The 20,878-nt window shown below is 40.7% G+C and overlaps 1 long non-coding RNA gene across 1 annotated transcript in view; it reads right to left on the bottom strand.

The window, feature by feature from the left end:
- Positions 1-20,878, bottom strand: part of LOC116671806 (uncharacterized) — a 59,206-nt gene that overhangs the window by 4,520 nt on the left and 33,808 nt on the right. The window contains exons 2-4 of the long non-coding RNA XR_004327371.1: positions 16,488-16,528; positions 14,759-14,765; positions 392-395 (exon numbers count right to left, since the gene is read on the bottom strand). This is a non-coding gene — a long non-coding RNA (uncharacterized LOC116671806). The remainder of the gene's footprint in view (positions 1-391; positions 396-14,758; positions 14,766-16,487; positions 16,529-20,878) is intronic.

Below are 20,878 nucleotides of genomic sequence, written 5' to 3'. Positions count from 1 at the left end.
GTTGGAGTTTAGTTTACAATGTGTGGCTTTGAGCAGAAAGTTAACCGTTTTGCAAGTTGTGTGCTGAAGGCGTGTTGGTGCGTTAAGAGTTTAGGAAAGTATTAAAAAATTGTCATAGCAATAGTAAAAAAATTGTAAAAGGCTTGAAAAAGGCATACTGATTAATAAAGTGGGAATTTAATGATAGTTTGGTGTAAATATCAGGCTAATATGGAACCGCTAAAGGGAAAGAAATGGTGTTTGTGTGCCCAAGGTTATTGACTGCTACTCTGTACTTCAGAACTGACCCTTGAAGTGACACTTCAAACCACTCCAGAGCAATAATAACAGAAAATCCATAAAGCAGTGTCCATTATATAAAAACAGATAGATTCAGGACAAGATACAGCACAGATCTTATATCCAAAATCAAAAGAGCACAGCAGTATGTTTAGCTGTGATGAAAAAAGCCCCAAGTCCATTATCTGGCTAAGTATAACAGGAAACAAACAGTCTTTTAAAGCCTCTGTGAAACCTTTCATCTTTTCGATGTTACAAGAGGACTAAATGAAGAAAAACTGAGTGGAGGTCAGCAGCGGCCTGCTTTCTCTGGTCCCCTGTCCCTTTAAAGACAATGACCTGACTAGCAGGGCAGCTTGGCTGAAGATGAGAAAGTAGTTATTTCCAGCACCCTCCTCATTTATTTGTGTACGTGTTTTAAGAGACCTAAAGCAGCAGGCTGGATGCCTGGGTGCCATGCTGATAAAGCAAGAAGGGAACTCTGCACTTTTACCCAAGGCCCCTGAGTGAGTCGAGGGGCTACATGGGGGGGCTCCGACAGGGGATCAGGGCTCTAAGCCAGGCAAATACACTCGGGTGGATAACATGTCTTTAATGCTACTGATGGACTGCCCAACTGGCGCCCCGGCTGACTGGCACAGTGCCCGATGTTCTTCCACTGGCTGGGCGGCTGTATAGCTTGTCTGACTGTTGTGAGACAGAGAGGGAAAGTCAGGGGTGACAGACAGAAGGACAGACAGACAGACAGACAGACAGAGGCAACATCAAACACACAGGACACACAGAGGCCAAAGGCAAAGACAGAATAACAGATGGGTGAATCAGTGACGGACAAACTGGGTAGAATGTAATACATATGGGATACATACCTACGCCCAATTCTTGCATATTTTACATTGAGATAGGAGTTTAATTATTGTATCAGAGGTAGCCTATAGCATCAAACTAAAGCTACAAGAGGCTAAATGATGTTTGATCTCTCTTAGGGCTGGGCAATATATCAATAATATAATGATATCGTGATATGAGACTAGATATCGTCTAGGATTTTGGATATCGTAATATTGTAGTATGGCATAAGTGTTGTCTTTACCTGGTTTTAAAGGCTGCATTACAGTAAAATGTCATTTTATGAACTTACCAGACTGTTCTATTATTTGCTTTTATCTATTTAGTCATTATGTCCACATTACTGATGATTGTTTATCAAAAATCTCATTGTGTAAATATTTTGTGAAAGAACCATAGTCAACACTACAATAACGTTGCGTTATCGATATATCGAGATATTTAGTCAAAAATATTGTGATATTTGATTTTCTCCATATCGCCCAGCCCTAATCTCTCATGTCCCTTGCAAGACTATAAAAACGCAACACAAAGCAGCCAGACTGATAAAAATAAGACTATTCTGTGTGCATTCAACTGAACCTATAAGACTTCCTGATGCTGAAGTACAACCGAACCATTATCAACACTTCCTTATCTGTAAGACGTTAGCATATCCATCATTTTTGTTTAGCATTTCAAGGCTGCGGTGAAGAAGATACAATTCATTTTCCTGCTTTCCATTTGAGAACCTGTGACTAAACAATCTGTTAGAAAAACCTGGCAGATCGCATGCTAAATGTGCTCAGTCAACCTTGAGTTGGAGTCTGAAATAACAAAACTAAGAACAAAAAAGGAGGAAAAATGCAGATTTTAGAGGTTGGAATGCATGTATCAATTGACTCACATTAAGTGAAACCTGAACCAGTATGGTTTACTACAATGTCAAACATGTCAACTCTGGTCCAGCAGTGATGGGAGTTCTTCATGGCCCAATACTTTTCTTAATGAATACAGACTGGTCTGTACTTGTTCTTAGAGGTCAAAACCAGCATCATTGTCAATGCAATAATAGTTTACGGGAATATGAAAAAGAAAGTGAAACCAGAACATTCAGAAGTAACAAAACCTCTTTCAAAAATTACATTGGCATTACTTAATCAACAGTACACTGTATGTCATGCTGCACACTTCATGTCTAGATAAGGATAGTGTTTTTTGAAAAAGTATCTGTTTATTTTATATTTCTGTTTTTAGCATTTAACAAACACAATTTCCAAGAAGCCCAAAGTCATTTTCCATTTAAACATCACAAGCTCAATGCACGAGGCCCGTCAGGTGGTTCCCGCTCGTCCAAACCGAGCGGGTAAGCCACCTCCACTAAGCGTAGCCTCTATGGTGCCATTTTTATGGTACCTAGCACTCACCTGCCGTCTATTTGTCCATTGTTTATTTCTAAAGAAACACGACAATGTATTAAAGGCTCCATTACCTCGCATCTCACTTTATGGTCACGTAGCAGATGTTTTTTGTAAAAATAAGCTAATGATTGTGTCATAACCAGGCAACTTTTTGTTGCATAGTTGAGGAATTACCGAACAGTACAGTACAAGCTCGCCGGCCGTTTTGACTTACATTAGCTGTTTAAGTTTAATTACTAATGTTAATTTTGGCATTTTAGTTAGCATTAATTAGTCTGTGCCTATGTTATCGCCTTACATGTACCTACGCTCTCTGTCTCTGCAGATTGGGAATGATTGAGATTTCTCTTGGCACAGCTACCAGAAGACTTACAACTTTCTGACACGTTTCTCACGTCACATCTACGTCTTTAAGCTCAGTTGGAGGCTGCGCAGTAACGCTCAGCCCTCACCGGAAAAGTGCTTCTAATAGCCTTCACTCCAGAGAAGAAAACCAAAACAATAACCTAAAAGAGGCTAAAAAGCTCTATAGAGCGGAGGGAAAATGTAGCTTAAAAGAGCCATATAACCAGAATAAATTTGTTAATATATAAGTCATTGGTCGGAGAATCTCAGGTGTTTTGTGAATACTCTTCTTTCAAATATATAATGGTCAGATTTATTTATCTGTGGGATCCAAGAAAGATTATTGTGACCTGAGCAAGTGAATCTTGTTCTTTAGTTTTTTAGAGGTTTCTTCAATGGGCTGAATGTAAACAATGTAAACACAACATGCTCAGGGAATCTGAATGTATTCAATCTGATGATATCCTCTGCAACAAATACCAGGACATAGATTTATTTAAAAATGATTGACTTAACCAATGGATCAGCAGGAAACTATTTTAAATGGGATGAATAAATCTACTGTATACAGTTCGCTCTAACAGGATGGACTGTTGATTTTTGGAGGACTCTTAAGGAAATCAAACTGTGCTTAGATTGTCAGACATTTCAACTGCTGCGGGGTTGTTTAATAAACAAACAGCTGAAGCTCTGGGTCTTAGATTCTTGTTATGTGTTTGGTTCAACATCCTCTGAGTGGTCTGGTCAAGCCTTTACCATACATTATTATAAACCCTCATCTTGACAGTCTGCTTATTTAATAGAAACACAAGCCTGATCTGTACTATTTGTTTTAATTTGCAGAGTCTGAACTGAAATGCAGCACATCCCAGCGTCTAACATAACAACACTGTACTAACTCAATAAGAATAATATCTTGATGGCTTTTTTTTTTGTACAAAATGGTTAAAGTGCCTGATTAATGTTTTCACATTTCTCTAACAAAACAAGTCTGAGGTTAAAGCCACTATGTGTAATATTTCTATGAAACTCTACAATATATACAGTATGGTGGAATACTTTTGTGGGAAAATTTGACAACTCTGCTGGAAATTGTTGCAATCTAAGTGTTGCACATGGTGTCTTTTTTTAAACTAACCCTGGGGTTGCCGTTGACGCAGCCAACGCCCATTGGCGTTCCCCATCCGAGCCGGCACCCTCCGGCACGAAATGTAATTTCCCAACAATAAAATTGTGGCAAGCAAAAATGCTTTGTGGCCAGTAACTTTGGAATACCACTAGAGGTGGTGGAGAAGGCCAGTGGGCCTGTTAGCGGGTCGGTTGGGACCGCTGAGAAGTGGCCTCAGAGCTGTGGGAGTGGCCTGGCCCAGATGGCCGTCCTATACAGCCCAAGGACTCAATACCTTTCTTTCCCCCCTAACAGACCAGATGGAGACCATTACAGTGGCCTGAAAGACCTGAGAGAGAGAGAGAGAGAGAGAGAGAGAGAGAGAGAGAGAGAGAGAATAGAGGTATGATCGAGAAGGAGAGAGAGAGAGGAAGGTGGTGTTGGGGGTGTCTCGTCTTTCCAAAATCTCTAATTACCACAATTGTTAAAGGCTGCTTTTTCTGACACAAAAGCTCCCTCCCAACATGCACTCCTGAGAATTCCTATAGGAGACCAGACTGTTTCACACAAGACAGAATTCAGAGAGCGAAGGAAAAAAAAGAGAAACCCAGAGAAGGGAAGGAAAAGAGAGGAGAAAACAAAAAAACACATTAAAGATATGCAAATCCAACTGTCTGGGGTGAGGAGCATTAACCAGCGTTAGTAGGATAGCTGCCTCTATTTTTAGTGTTTGCATGTGTATGTGTGTGCACGAATGAGTGTGTAACTGTCTCTCTCTTTGGAGGTGTGTGATGACTTCCTTAAGCCCTGGCTTTCATGTTCTAGTGAGACAGTCTGGGCGTCGAGATACGTCGGCAGAAATATTCTGCCTAATTGAGACACTTCACAAATGAAGCTGTCAAGTTGGGCTTCAAACAGAATACACAAAAGCAGTTGAAAGAGAATTTCTAGGACAGCAGTGTGAAGGAGTTTTTTTTCTTTTTCTAAACAAGTACAGTGCATTAAATGATTACAGGTGGTTTCAGGACAGTGATCAGAGTTGCCAAGGATGTTTAAAAGAAAATTCCACACAGAGCAGAGGAGAGTCAAAAATAGCAGCCGTGCCAATCACGTCTTCAAATCAAATGAAAAAAAGTCAAGGGGAGGGATGCATTTAACTCATTTGTTTAGTACATCCAAGGCCAATGTCAAAGCCATGTAGAAGACTTTCAGGTGATGTAACGCATGCCTGGCAGCCATGTTGGCCTTTCTTAGCTCCTGGAAGCAGCATGGTTGTTTCTGAATGTACAACATGGCCATGTCAACATTCAGAGCCTAGAAGATGCATGTTTTAGATTTTTAATTTACAGCACTGTATTGATTATTTCTGTGCCTTCAAACTCAAGCTGGTCTCTAACATTTTTAAAGCCCCTTTACACTGTGTGATTGTGAGCTGTTGGTGATGAAAGTTGACAACTGTCAACTGTATATAATAAAGTTCTCAGCATTCAACGTATGAAACACAAATGATGGGAAATGCTTTAAAATGAGTGGGACTGGTCTGAGAGTGAAACCATTTTCAAACATGTTTCTTATCTTAAAACTCTTCTAAATGTTGATAATTTGATCCACCTGGCTTTCCTTAATATAGACAGTTTAAAAATTAGGTTAATTGACACAGTTTGCCAGCAAGCTATACAAACCATCCAACGATATACAGCGCTTCCTATCCTCTTATATGACCCATAAGAGCTTTTCATAAATTAGCGCCCTTAGCAGTGGCAGGAAATACTACCCACAGGTGTTTCCGTTCTCATGTCTGACTGGGGCTGGGTTAAAATATTTAATTCTCCATGTAAATTCAATCAAATCAAATAGATCTTTGATCAAGTGATCTATTATTGATTGATAAAATCCAAAAATTGACTTTTTTAATATATGCCTTTTCACTATGGATGTATAAGGGCGTCACTTGGCACACATAGGGCTTTCAAGCAGGGGAGCAGAGTTTGTGCCCCAGAAGATGTCAGGAGAAAACACAAGACCTCCAATAGGAAACGGGTGTTTGTGTCCTGGGATTCAACTACCTAAGGAGGCCGCTGTTTTAACCCACACCACAATCTTTTTTCTACCTTAACCAGTTGTTTTTGTGCCTAAACTTCACCGTTGTTGCCGCAAAGCAGTCACCCTTTGTCAGCTGAACTCAAGTGCAACGGCGGCTGAAATGACCATAATCTCGCAGTGCCGTGTACCCGGCTCACAGTCAGCGGCTGGAATGACGATAACCTCAAGGTGCCCAGTACCCGGCTCACAGTCACCTTTTCTTGGCTAAATCTAACTGTAAAGACCAAAAGTACTGTACATTTTTCAAATATCATGTTAGTTCTGTTACGTAAAAAGTACTTTAACTTCTTGGGGTCAATTCTTAATGCAAACGGTAATGCGCATGTCGACCCACATCCCACGAGTCAGGCCGGTTTGGGAAACATTTTAAGAAATATCACGGGATCCGAGGCGCTTTACATCAATTTGTTGTTGTTTGTTGTACTGTACTGTGTTTTGAAATGCTTTGAAGAAAGTGTGCAGTGCTACACTGCTGCAGTGCATTAGCACTGTATTTTAAATCATTGCTAATGCATTGCAGCAGTGGAACACTGCATACTGATTTCAAAGGAAGCCTTTCTTCCTGATAGTCAATGGCTGCAGCCGAGCTTGGGGCTACTGTAATGGAGGTGCATAGCTGTGTGGAAAGTGAATCAGTAAAACAATATGAGTCTCTACTCTGAAACTTTCATCATGAACTCTAATACTTCACTCTGTTTGTCAGTACAGTCTTTGTTTGGACAAGAAGAGCTGAGCCCTGAGAACAGCAGGCTACTGAGGGCCTGCCGCAGAGCGTGATACCTTTGGCTACGGATAGCATATGGCACTGGGAACTAGATACAACACAAACAAACACAGGACACAGGGATGGGCAGTCACAGACGATGGAATTACATTCCATGTTGGTGCCACTTCTTCAAAGCATGTACATGTGGATAGGGATTGGTAAAATATTAATGAGAGCGGTTGTAACAGACACATCAGCCTGTAACGTGTGACATTTGACTGCATCAAATTCCTAATGCACAATGAAGTGCCCCGGCATAAGAAAATAATGGACCAGGCGTGGGCAAAGAAATTCCATGAAGCAAGGTGGAGAGATGCTTCTCTAACAAGTTAATTGCAGCATTTAGTATATCAGCACACCTCGGGATATATGATCTTTATATACTATGGCCATTTAGCAGAGTAATATATTATAGTTACTTTTTGTTCCTTCTTCATTCACTTTTGTGTAGCTTACCTGGTGTATCTTTTAATATTGTTCTTTGCATATTTATAGTTATTTATTTATGTGTTTATCACTACAAATTTCATATATTTTTTTTTTTTACAATGTATACGCTTTTAATGTTTTTGTGATTAACAGTATAAGTCTGTCTTCCTATTGTCTATTTGTAGATCTGAGTGTCTTACAAGTTGTATTGAATTCAATTGAACTACACTGAAGACGTTTTTACAAGTGGGTGGACAATGTCTTACAGGCAGTAACATAACACACATTTCTGCAGAAGATTATAAGCCATCAATTGACACACCCTAACCCGGCAAACAAATGTATTTTTCACTCAAGGTTCCATCTGTCAGGTTGTAACAATACTTTCTTTGACTATTAGATATGTTTTACGGAGCTGTCGGGAGAAGGATTAGCATTAGTTGGTGGATCGTAGCCAGAGGAGAGAACAGCGAGTGGGGTCTGACAAAAGGCAGGAGGCCTAAAGTCAGCACGGCCCTGGGGCGAAAGCTACACTCCACAGGGACACAAATACACTGAACTCAAGTCTCTTCTGATAAACAATGAGTGAGAAAACACACATGTTGGGAGCACACGTGAACATACATGAAAATACATGCAACACCCAAAGTGTTTGTTGAGCAGACGTTAAAGCCACAGGCCTGTTATACAAAAGGATCCTTTGTTCTGTTCCTACACAAAACACACACACACACACGCACACACACACGCACACGCACACGCACACACGCACACGCACACGCACACACATATACATCAAATCACATGAGTTGTACATGCACACCAGGCAGAGCAGAAAGAGACTGCAGGTACAAGGCTGTCTGGAGCTATGTTTCCATCCACACGTTTTTATCCGAATTAGGTTGAATGAAAAATACCTTATGGAAATTTGATGGAATTTAATGAATATCAACTCAAAGGAAATAAGTTCAGTCTAATCGTATTTTATCCTGATCAATATACGGCTTATGAGATAAACGCAGACGGAAACGTTATTTGCCGAATAAAAAATGAATTCCGATTAAGTTTTAGGTCATTTTATGGTTGCAACCCGCCACAAAACGAAGAAGAAGTTTTAGGCAATTTCCGCCCAGTATTTCCACTCTGTACGCATGGCGGGTGTCAACAAAGACAGATGGAAGTGGACGAAAGAGACAAGACAAGCCTTTTTGAATTTAATTTATCAAGGAACTCGCGAAGGAAATGGCCAACAAAAGGTTAGGACAAGCCGTGGGACGTCCTCCGGAGTAAATGGAAGGCACTCAAACAGCGAGACATGTCTCAAAAAACAGTTGTCTCGCAGCGTTGCTGGAGGGACAATACAAATTTGTTGGTAGATGGCGAGATCCATTTTGTCTAGAAAAACTTTGTTCGCAAATGTTTGCTTGAATGTTGTGCGTTTCAGTGCAAAAATAAATGGAAACACTTTAAAATGTGTAAATTCAATTCGATATACCAATTTGATCGCAAAACAGCTTGTGACGTCATTACGCACAGGTTTTTATTCGCTTTAAAGCCGTTGGATGGAAACACTCTTTCACCTGCTTTATTTTAGTTTTTTTAGCGAACTTCAAATAATTCGATTGACAAGTGGATGGAAACTTAGCTTGGAACTGTTGGGAGTGTGAAAGATGCATCTATCTCATACATCTGTGAGGTCTAACTGGAGTGCAGCTACACTGCATATCATCCTGTACATGCAGCTATTGTTTCATGTTAGTGTGTGTGTGTGTGTGTGTGTGTGTGTGTGTGTGTGTGTGTGTGTGTGTGTGTGTGTGTGTGTGTGTGTGTGTGTGTGTGTGTGTGTGTGTGTGTGTGTGTGTGTGTGTGTGTGTGAGTGTTTGTGTGTGTGTGCATGATGTACGTGACTCGGGTCACCTTACAGCAGGTTCTGTCAGGAGGTGAAGATGAACTGTTAGGAGCAAAAGGTCTCTCTGTGTCAGCATATCAGTCTGGCAGCCGCCCCCCCTCCTCCCTGCCGCCCTACATTTCTATACATACACTCCATTGTATGTTGATGTCTCCGTGCAAACATAGAGATATCCTAGAAATATGCAGGAATATTACAGCATATTATACAGTGTATGTATGCATACATACAGAGTATCAAAATGTAAATTACAAACTTACGAAAAAAAGCTTTCATTAAATTTGCAGCATATAATTAATCGATTAAGAAAACAAGATCTTCATTGAGTAGATTGGCTGAGTCTATGAGCCACTGCAGTGCATTTCCCTTTGTGTGAGTTAGATTTGCCAGGAAAATCTGCCAAATTGCTTTCATGCACAAAACAGGAATTGAATGAGCAGAGAGCACAGATTTCTTTGTAACACCGGAAGGAAATTACTTTATGTGGGCCTAAATGTATTTTATTTTAATTAAAAAATGATCTATTCTGGGTGATACTCAGGCAGGACCATCACAGAAAAGAAGGAAGTTAAACAAAAAACTAAAAGCTGCAAGGGAAAGTACAGACGACGGGTGAAACCGAGTCAATATGTATGCCCTCAGGTATGTAATATGTCTATTTCATTCATAAAATAACTTAACAATGCAGTGTGGTACATCAGTAGCCAACATTAAATTACGCCCCCCTTCCATTTAGCACCCGGTTTTATTTATTTTCAGTCCGTGTTTGTGTAGGCCTACAATTTTTTATTTCCCTTGTCCCCTCTGTACTTGTGTAAAGCGTCCATGGGTTTCTTGAAATGCGCTGTATTAATCTAAGTTATTATTACGTTGGTTGTTACAACAAACTCTTAATGCTGTGGCTCGTGACACAGTGACAGTGATACCCGTTTATCACACGAGACAACCAAAGTAGGCAGTTACTGTATGCAACTATTAGTATGTGACTTTTTCTCTTATTGTAAATTAAGGATTTTCTGTCTGAGCAAAACACTTATTGCAACTATATGACTTCCTGGTAACGCTAACTCAGGGCAATACAGCACCGTGAAGAAAAAAGAAAAGACCTTTACGACAGCAGATGTGGTAAAAACACTACTGTTTTGTCCAAAGCAGTCGCTAGAATCTTCAAAAACTGAAAGTTGCATGGAGCCACTTTAATAAATGGCTTTTAGGAAAAACTGAAAACAGGTATTGTACTTAATATATGCTAGGCCAAGGTCTTTTTAATCACAGTACTCATTAAGAACTAATATTGTATATTGTGGAGGTCCTCCGACTATCAAGAGATAATGTTCCTCATCTTGTTGAGTAGCCTACTAAATCAAAAATAATATCATTCATCTGGCTTTTAATGAAAAGATTTGATGTCGACAGAGAGATTTTTCTTCTCTAAAAAGAACAAAATATTTTGCCATAGAAGTTTTTTCTATATCACAAACTACTGACAATACATTTCGTCTATGTGCAGCTTCAAACCACTGGACCCCTATTCAAACATACTGTTTACGCACAAGCAATATCAGCCCTTTAAAAAGAGGCACAAATCAAATCACTGGAGCTTTTATTCCCTGTTGGCGTATCAAAATAGCACGAGCGCGGCTGTGCTAATAATATAGATGGTAAAATACATCTGGGAATGAGTTACTGACATTTAAAAAGAAAAGACCATTTACAACAAGAGTGTGAGGTAACGCCTCTCTGTCTGACTGTCTGTCTGACTCTGTCTGGTCCTCTGTCTTATTTTTCTTTTGCTGCCTGCCCCACCCCGTCCACACACAATCTCTCTTTCTTGTAAAGAAAACGATCTAATACGCATCTATACATGTTTATGGATGTACCCAGATTGATAAAAAAATAGTCTAAAATGACACACACAAATAAATCTGGGGTCTGGGCAGCTGTTCCCAGTCTTAATTACCAAATTTGACACTCAGTAGATGGCATTTGCTTCCATGCATACACACACACACACACACACACACACACACACACACACCTGCATCCACCCTCAGCAGCTTGCTGCAGTGTATAAGACGTGAGGGAGACGGTCCTAACGAAGGTCAGACACACAGAGACAGTCCACTAAATTTAAACAGCTCAATCTTATAAATATTGAACTTTTATTATTGTGTTGCTAATTAGGACTCACTGTTTAAATTGTACTGGAAATTATATTTGTGTTTATATGCATGCTCTAATGTTTAGGTTAAACCCTTTTTGATACCATGTATGGCTGGCATTTTTCAGCAATAGCTATTTAATGGATTTGCCTTCTGTAATACCTGGTTCAGATCCCTGCAAAAATCACAACATAATCATTTCATATGTTTTTCACTGAAAATAATGATTTAATGTGCTCTACCCAAACAACAGACATACAAAGGTAGCAACTAGTTGGTGAATATAGTGGAGGAACAGCTGTAGAGCCCGATATTTCTGTCAGGAGTTGGTGGAGACCAAAAATAGAGCTAAAAGAGAGTAAATGTTGGGTTTTCATTGTCCAGGTAACAAGAAACACAAGCTTGTTCAGTGTATCAGTTAATTACTCTTTCAAACTGTGTTTAATACTTAAGACTGCAAATCAATCCATGCTATGGTAAATTCCTTTCATACTTTTACTGCACTGAAGCAATACGATCAAGGTTTCAACGTGGACAAATACTGTACGTCTACTCTGCTTGCGCTCATCAGCAAAGAATCCACTTTCCTCCACAGTTCTGCATGAAAAGTTTGCTTTTTAACTTCTCGAGTTATTAGATGTGACTAGCTCATTTTTCATCTTGACAGCTTCATTTAAGCACTGTGAAAAAGCTCAAAATATTTATGTGTGTGTGTGTGTCCGTATGTGTGTGATCACGAATATAGTCTCCTTGCCCATTTCCCTAAAGTCTGCTCATCCCTATGGCTATTTCAAAAGCACTTTCTTTCTTTTTTGTCTCGTCTTTCTTCCTATCTCTCTTTCAATAGCTCCCTCTTTTACAGCCATTGTCCCTTTCTCCTCTGTCATCCATCTCACCGTGCTTCATTACCTTTTACCCTTCCTATCAATTCCTCTACATTTCTACCCCTCCACCCCCACACCTTCCTTCACCCTCCATCTTTCTTCTACTCCTCCTCGATGATACATTCTCTTTTTTCACCAGGGGGAAAAAAAACAACAACACTTGTCTGCTGGCAGCCGGTTTGTCTCCAGCCTCTCCAAACCTTTCCCTGCTTTGGTATTGGCTGGCTGGAGCATCTGCTGTATTGGTATTGGCTGGTTCCAGCAGGTGAGGCATAGCTGTGACACTTAATCAATGCCCTGCAGTGGGGGAAGCATGAGCAGACACAGTGCAGCAGCAGCAGCAGCCGCAGCCGTCAGCATTGGCAGCTCTCCATAAAGCTGAGCATGGGGATGGCATGCCCTTCAGACGGCCGGGAACAGCAGGAGAAAGACACACATGCACACGAGCACACAAGCACATACATATACACACACACACACACACACACACACACACACAAATAAAAGCCTGCAAATTATGTTCTTAAATTATGTTCTTTCCCAAAATGTCTGCACCTTTTCTTTCCCGCAGACGAACGCCCAACTTCTCACAATGGGAAAGCGACTGGGAGCGAGGCACGCAGGCATGGTACTTTGTGAAGGTCAAGAAGAGGCTCAGATAACACATGCACACACACAATAACAAACACACCCGATGAATGAAACAGAGGATAACATTATCTCTGATGTCCATCAATCTGCTTAGAAATTCCAGAAAAAAAGTTGCTCCTTAAAACTAAAGAACGTCCTGAGAATCATCCGGTTTTTAAGTTTTCTTCACCATCAAAGTAGTCCATATCAACGACGTTTCATTTATCATGGAGCACCATCATCATCATCATCATCAGGAGCATGAAACAGAGGATAACATTATCTCTGATGTCCATCAATCTGTTTAGGAACCATAGGAAGTTATGCCTGACTTCTATCAACGTATTGGCTGAGCCACAGGGGAGTAAACACTCTAGATCCCTACTTCACGCCATTCAAAACGGCTACTGAGCGGAATGGCTAGCCGAGTTTTTGAAGATTGAACATGCTGGCATCTTGCTGAGGTCAAAGTGTGTAAAAAAAAAAAAAAATGGCGCAAGCCCTCCGTGAACCCCTACAGTCTGCACTGCTCAACGCAGTCTGGAGCGCGTTCCAGACCGCCACTGTCAACGTCATCAATGACATCAGTGGGGTAGATATAATTTGAAAAACAACAGAAGTAACTGTACCCAAAACTCATTCCACAACTAGAAACCATGGATTTCCAGAACCATCTGGGAGGCCATAAACACACACACTGCAGCCTGGAAATATGTACAACGAGGAAGCAGTAGCCTACAATGTAAAAACAAAAAGCAATTAAGGAGGCAAAAATGGACTACAGGATGAAAGTGGAACTACAATTCCAGAAGGGCAATCAGCATGTGGCAAGGTTTAAAGAAGTATAACAGAGTACATACCTGAGTAATACTGTATGTCCATCTGGTGGATATAGGTCCAATATTCACTATTCTTTTAGCTTTATTTTTGCTCTATTAGACAAAAAAATAGAGATAGAAAAATAAAGAGAAAAACATCTCTACGACTCTTCAGCTGCAAATTTCTCCACCGTGTTCATCAGCTAGTCGCTATGTTACTGTGTCTGTGTGCTGTTTGGTGTACAGTGGGTTTAAAGAGCTTTTTCTTTTTCAAACAGCTGCGTGCTGCAGACGAAAACAACGTTAGGAGGGCAGTGAGAGTGAACCAAAACAGTAAAGTTGCTGCGAGACGGATGACAATTTTGTTCTTTATCTTTTTTCGTTAACTGTCTTTTTTAATTCAGTTGCTTGTTCTATGTGTCATGCGTTTGACTATGTAAAGTTGTACAGTATGTTTATCTCCTTTTAATTCGGTTGCTTGTTCTATGTGTCATGTCTTTAACTATGTAAAGTTGTACAGTATGTTCCTATTTATTTCTGTAGCCTCTTGGCCAGGTCATGTTTGTAAATGAGAATTGGTTCTCAAACAGTTTACCTGGATAAATAAAGGTTAAATAAAATAAAATAAAAATTTGCTGAAACTCACTTTAAAACTAAAGCCAAAGAAAGCGGCAGATTAATCTGATACTTCTCTGTAAATTCATCACAACAAGCAACCCCTTTCACATTGTAATTTGATACTTTGTTATTGTAAAATAACAATTACTGTATGGCTTCTAAAATTAGGATGAAACATTTTGATTGAGATTAGTAGCTATGGATGGTTGCAGATACCTCAGCTTTCAGCGGCTGCCATCATATCAACGCTGATTCATCATCTAAATGTTTGCTGGGTTACAGCCATTTCGCAGCAGAAACTGGCAAGCAATACCAGATCTATTAATGCAATTTAATTCTGGAAAGATAAAAATACACCCAATACTACAACCTCCTTTTCACTCCTTCTCCCTCTCACCCTTCCCGCCCTGCTCGTCTTGTCTCAAACACTCCTTCCACATCTAGTCCTCCTCCCTAACCCCTGCCCTCCCTTTGCTCTCCCCGCCCTCCTCTCCTCTCTCATGAGCCCCGTGCAGAGCCGGCAGGCCCCCCACGTCGCGAGCCTATTAACAGACCTCGGTCCGCTGTAATGATGCCTCTCCTTATGTCTGTGCAGCTGCTGCAGTGCTGAATGGTGAGGATAAATGTGGGATCCTCAACATCCGCATCATTGTTTCACTGCCACTCTCTGCTGTCAGGTGTGGTAGACAGAGTAGGGAAACTCTCCCATTGGGTTTTCCATCCACATTCATTTCATATCTAAGTGCTGTTAAATGGCTTAAGCTGATAGCAGCTTAATATACAGTATATATCAGCTTCACCGTTGATATGTTAGATGTCACAGTGCGTCATTCTTATTTGTAGTTTGAGTGGAGATTTCAAGAATTTAGAATTTAGAGTACATTTTATTTATTTTATCACTTTCCACCATAAAAAACTACATAAGTTCTGAGGGATACTTAAGATGTTTTTAAAATAAAGTAAAACATAAAAATAAAAGTCATACATAGAATAAAAAAGCTTGGAAATGAAACAATCAAATATCATAGAATAGGACAACCATAACCCTGACAGATAAGCAACTTTCTATTAATTAAATGAGTGTGATGGATTTTTTTTAATCATACTAGCCCGAACAATGCCATAATTTGTTTGACTCTTGAACTAGTGAATTGTAGCCAATGATAAAACAAATACTACTCTGCTTGGTGTACAAATTGTAATACAGGAATTCTGTACAAAGACAAAAAGAAAGAAATGATGATGTCGGATGTTGGACTAATTTCTGCTCTCCTCCCACTAGAAGGAGTCCATGAAATTCTTTGCAACAACAAACACAACACACTGTAGGTGTTTTTCACATTTGTATTCATATCTGTGTGTACATTGTGTGTCCATGTTCTATTGGACAGCGGACAGCTGCTGCAGGGTCCATCAGTCAGCTGCTGTATTTATAGGGTGATGAGTACAGAACGCTAACAGCTGCATCACACAGGGACAGAGACAAAAAGTAAGACCGAGAGGACACAGGAACCTGACGTGTTCAACACTCTTCTCTTCAGTTCAGCCAGTACTCCAAATGACTGTAAAACCTGGGCAATATATGTATCTGCACAGGATTTTAAATAGCCTCTTTTTGGCACATCACAGGCAGAGAATGCAGGCTAGACTTTTGGGACGTGTCCACTGACGCACTGTGGAGGATAAAGTGGCAGTTGCACATAAAATATTTTTTAAAAAGGAAAATGTTACCGCTTGGAGTGATACACGGCAGATGCCGCTGATTCTGAATGGAGCGTTCATCGTCAAATACTGTAGATTTCCCTGCCATGTATGCTTCCTTCCCACGTGAGTTTGGGCATAGGCATGTCATTAGCGCAGTAGCAAAGATGTATGGATTACAACCGCAGGGTGTGAAAATGAAAAAATAAATAAAGTGAATGCACAAAAATAAGCACTCCATCATAGTAAACATTTGCTAGAGTACAGTATGTGTCAGCAAGTATAAGGTGTAAGCAAGATTCTGAATCGTATTGTCTCTTTTCTCACATGCTGTCTTCCTACCTTACAGGGATTATGGTCTTAATGATACACCTCACACTGTGACACAGACCACTACCAGTCTGTCATCCCAAAACCTCACATTCTCTCCAACACACTTGCTTTCATCTGCTCAACTATATAAAGGCACATGACACAAGTACTTACAGTAGTTACCTGTAGGCTCCCGTCTGCTGTCCTGGCAGCTCCTGAGGAGAGAAATAGATGAGACAGGTTAATGCCTCCATAATCAGAGACACTATAATTTAGTCAACTGGGAGGATTAGTCTGATGGTTAGTACTTAAGTGGATAAAGGTAAAATGTTGAATTTCAACCATTAACTGAAAAGGTGTTTGGTGTATTTCGCCCCCAACATCTCCTTCCAGGCAGCGCGGCAATGCTTATGTTCAGGGTTAAGATCAGGGTTAGCTGCCTGAAAGGCGACATTGGCGGCACAAAACACCATCGAGCAACTGAAAACCTGACCTGCCTGTGTGTCTTATGACTAAAAAAGACAAAAGGTGGTCTTATTATACCAAGTGTCTCTTCCCTTTTCTTCTCTTTGCAAATGTGCATGTTTTAAATTACAGTAGCTGATGATCTAATGTTAAAAGCATGTTAGAATCACTAAACACAGACCTTAAGGTGGGCCCTGCTTTGACAGCTTTTTGACAGGGCCTAAGTTTGTCCAAATCTAGTGTTAAGACACTCCTTATTTCAGTTTTGTATATGTAGTACTTAAGCGTATTCCCGAATGAATGTTACCACACAGAGAATCTGTGACTGGGCATATTCTAGCATAGAAAGCTGTACAGTTTGCACCAATAGCAGGAGGAAGGAATAATTCCCAAGTATGTCTGTACCTGGGCAAGATTAGTCTGGCCGTGATCTGGTGATCTTTGGGTGGCAGATGTTTTTCGGAAGAATGTGGCCAATTGTACAGACTGCATTTAAACCTGACTGAGATTTGATCGTGTGAGCTAAGCCATCTCTGTATGAGTTATGGCCAATGCCATCACATTCCAACTGCATTGCCTTTTTTGTGAATTTACACCTACATGAACATGATTTCTTCTGAGATGAGATCTCCAGAGACAGACTGATGTTTTTACCTGGGGTAAATGAAGAGTGCTGGACAGTACTGCGGTCACAAGACTTTTCTGTGTTGTCTGTATCAAATTTGATTGTACAGAGAAAGGGAAAAGGGCTTTAACGTATCCACAATCTCAGACTGGAATTTATTGCAGGTGATTAAACTGATATTTTGGACGCATGGCATGTACTACAATTTATTCCTTGTAAAAATTTATCAAAATTGTAACTTCTTCTGTTTTGTGTTTGTTAACAATCACTTGTTTGTATATTGTGCTGCTGCTTATGTTGGCCAGGACCCCCTGGAGATGTTGAATCTCAATGGGACCTATCATGGTTAATTAAAGGTTTAATTAAAAAAAGGGGGTAAAATGTCTCTTGTGACAAAGGACTATAGCTACAAAGAAGTAAGGACTCACCAAACCAATCTGCTGGATCGGTGCCATTACTGATCTTATCACACAGAACAGGTGTCATCCAGATATGACTGATCTATGAATAACTGGACTGCATTTATATAGCGCTTTTCTAGTCTCAACAACTACTCAAAGCCTGTACACACTAGAGGAACCATTCACTTTTTACACACTGTTGGCCAAGGCTGCCATTTAAGGTGCCACCTGCTCATCCGATAATTATTCATACAAATTCACACCTGGTGACGCAGCATTGGGAGCAATTGGGGGTTCAGTGTCTTGCCCAAGGACACTTCAACATGTAGACTGTAATGGGATTAAACCTTCCGATTAGTAGACGACTGCTTCACCACCTGAGCCACAGCCACCCTAATACAGTTTCTTTGTCAATGTAATTATTAAATTTAGTATCTCTGCTATCAGTCTCATTCATCAAGACATGGAAATTGCAAACACATTTTCTAGTACCACAGCAATCCCTGCCCTCATATTACCTTACATGAAAAATGATTCCATTGGGTTCCACACAGCGGGGTGTAGATTTTAAATTTAGGGGGAAAAAAACTGTGGTATTGGATTGGTGATGGGTATGAGAAGATACCCTGAGCTGAAGTATTGGCATCTGGAGAGAGAAAGTCACAACAGTACATCCCTACAAATGAAGCTTTCTAATTGAAGGCAAAGCCAGAGCAAGACATTCTCTGCTGCTACCTGGCAACAACAATGCATACAGATGTGGTGGCCAGTAGCTCCTATGAGTATCCCTCCATTTTTGTTTTAATTTGTTGTTTCTCGGTAGACATTTTTGGAGTGAGAAGGACGGAGAGTTAGACCCAGCCCGCTATTCAGCTCAGTCTCTGTAACCAATGCAGCGTAAAGGTACAGTGGAACCAGTTAACCAGCCAGCCACTGGACGACCTGTTACTTGGCTAACGTTAGCTTGCTAACGCCACCTTTCCTCCTTGCCACATTGTTCACAGAAAACAAGTTGAATAAAGCTGTCACTCATTTGAGGAAGCAATGTGCTTTGTGCAGATGAAGTAATTAAGTTAATTAGACTAATTTGGGGGCTGGCTCTCTGCCTCGTAACGTTACTACTCTACTGCTCATCCATTACTGCAAAACCTCGCCTCCACAACTTGCCGGAAGTCGGCTTATATGGAAGTTCGTACGTTACCAACCAAAAATGGCTGCTGTTCAGACAGCCGGGCAGGAAGTGAAACAGGTAGAGCATCCAGTACATTTACCAAAACGCAGGGCTGCCAACTTTTCCCAAAACCTTGGAGTGAGATTTGGGGGGGCCAACCCATATTTTGCGCCGCGTACAAAGCATTTCTTTGGTCTTTATCCTTCAGGGTTTAAATTGGGATTTGTTATATGTGGGGGGGGATGGGGGTAGCCCCCCCAGAATTTTTTTTTTTAAAAATACCATTAATGCACCTTTCTGGGAGTTTTTTGCAAGAAAATGCAGAAATCAAGTCTACATGATGTGCAAAACTGTAGGGTTAAGAACCTTGTGTTGTTGTAGTATCACAGACGGCATTTAGCTTACATTATTTACAATATTAACTTCTTATGATAAGACCTGACCCAACAATGTGCCAAACATAATGAACCACATGAGAGACAGTAGCATATGTCAGCAACAGCTGAGAAGATTTGGGTCTGTGGGGAACAGGTCCAGGGGTTTCTGGTGTAGGGAACAGGGACCCAAAGTTAAATTAATGTTGAGGGATCAACTAAGACCACTGAAATTCTAAAGAATAAGAACCATTGAGTTACATAGATTCTTATCCTTTAACCTTTGTGCCAAGGCTCAGTAATGTTTGGCCCTTATGCTCTGTGCCCCACTTACTGTATTTACTTTTTGGGAAAATAAAGACTATTTGTTCATTTTATAAAACATAAAATTAATTATTTACAGTTACATTTAGAGATGCACCGAGGTTAGAGAAGCACAATAGTGGCCCAACGTTGCAGTATATATAGTATAAGTAGTATAGTATAGTATATACTGTATAGTATAGTATAGCTCAGATGTGTTTCATCAGATTTTTGCTCATGTTTACAACTTTGTGCACATTCAAAATATAACTCCTCCATCTCTGTTGTCCGACATTTGGAGAGTTGTAATCTAGTCTGCTGTGCATGTTATTGCTCCGCTGATATGGTGGATCTCATTCAGACCGTCGCACAGACACAGAGGCCCATTGGGTCTCTGGTCTCTGACAAAGTTTAGAGGAGCGGTACGCTCTCTTCATCGAGGTCTGCACGGATGAACGCCTCCACTGCCCACAGCAGAGCGAGTCCACCAGCCGCGCTGCTCACCTCTATTTTTACAGAGAGTGGTCACGAAGCGACGGTCGGTCTGTGATACTCAGAGCTCATACCTGGAGCCGGGGAAATGCACCTGGGATGGATCGTAAAAAAAATGTTCTCAGTTTGCGACAATTCGAAACTTCCACAGACGGGAGCGCTCTTGAACCCCTCACAGTCTCTGAAACACACAACTAGTCAATCACGAGTGGCAGTGGCACAACAGGTAGATCTATAGTAAACTCTCTTTCAGAAATTTGACCGACCGGTTGACACTTCAGCGTGAAAATCGGGAGTGTGGCGTGTGCGCTGTGGAAAACCAGTCAAATGCGTGTGTCTCACGGCCAATGCGTGAGAGTTGGCAGCCCTGAAAACGCACCCCCAATATCATTATTGTCTCCTCCACAACACCATGGACATTTTTTAGGTGGAAAAACATGATAGACATCACATGTTCTTTTTATAAGGACAACATTAGAAATGATAAAGCATGGATTTTAATTTTCAGGAGTGCTTGGAGTGGAAGATAGATGCCAACTAAAAAATATGTGATTGCTCTTTCAAGTTAGCCTGGATGCCAGCCAACAACATTTGAGGTTGGGAAGTTCAGTCTGGACTCGATCAGTGGTGGAACAATTATGCTAGAACCAGAGCTGTTAGGACCAATCAAATTGTCAGGGCGGGGTTCATACGATGATGGACAGATGATCAACAGTAACGTAATCAACCACGTC

Source organism: Etheostoma spectabile, chromosome 3, assembly GCF_008692095.1.
Source record: "Etheostoma spectabile isolate EspeVRDwgs_2016 chromosome 3, UIUC_Espe_1.0, whole genome shotgun sequence".
Classification (NCBI taxonomy): domain Eukaryota; kingdom Metazoa; phylum Chordata; class Actinopteri; order Perciformes; family Percidae; genus Etheostoma; species Etheostoma spectabile.
This window is presented reverse-complemented; position numbering and strand designations above follow the sequence as displayed.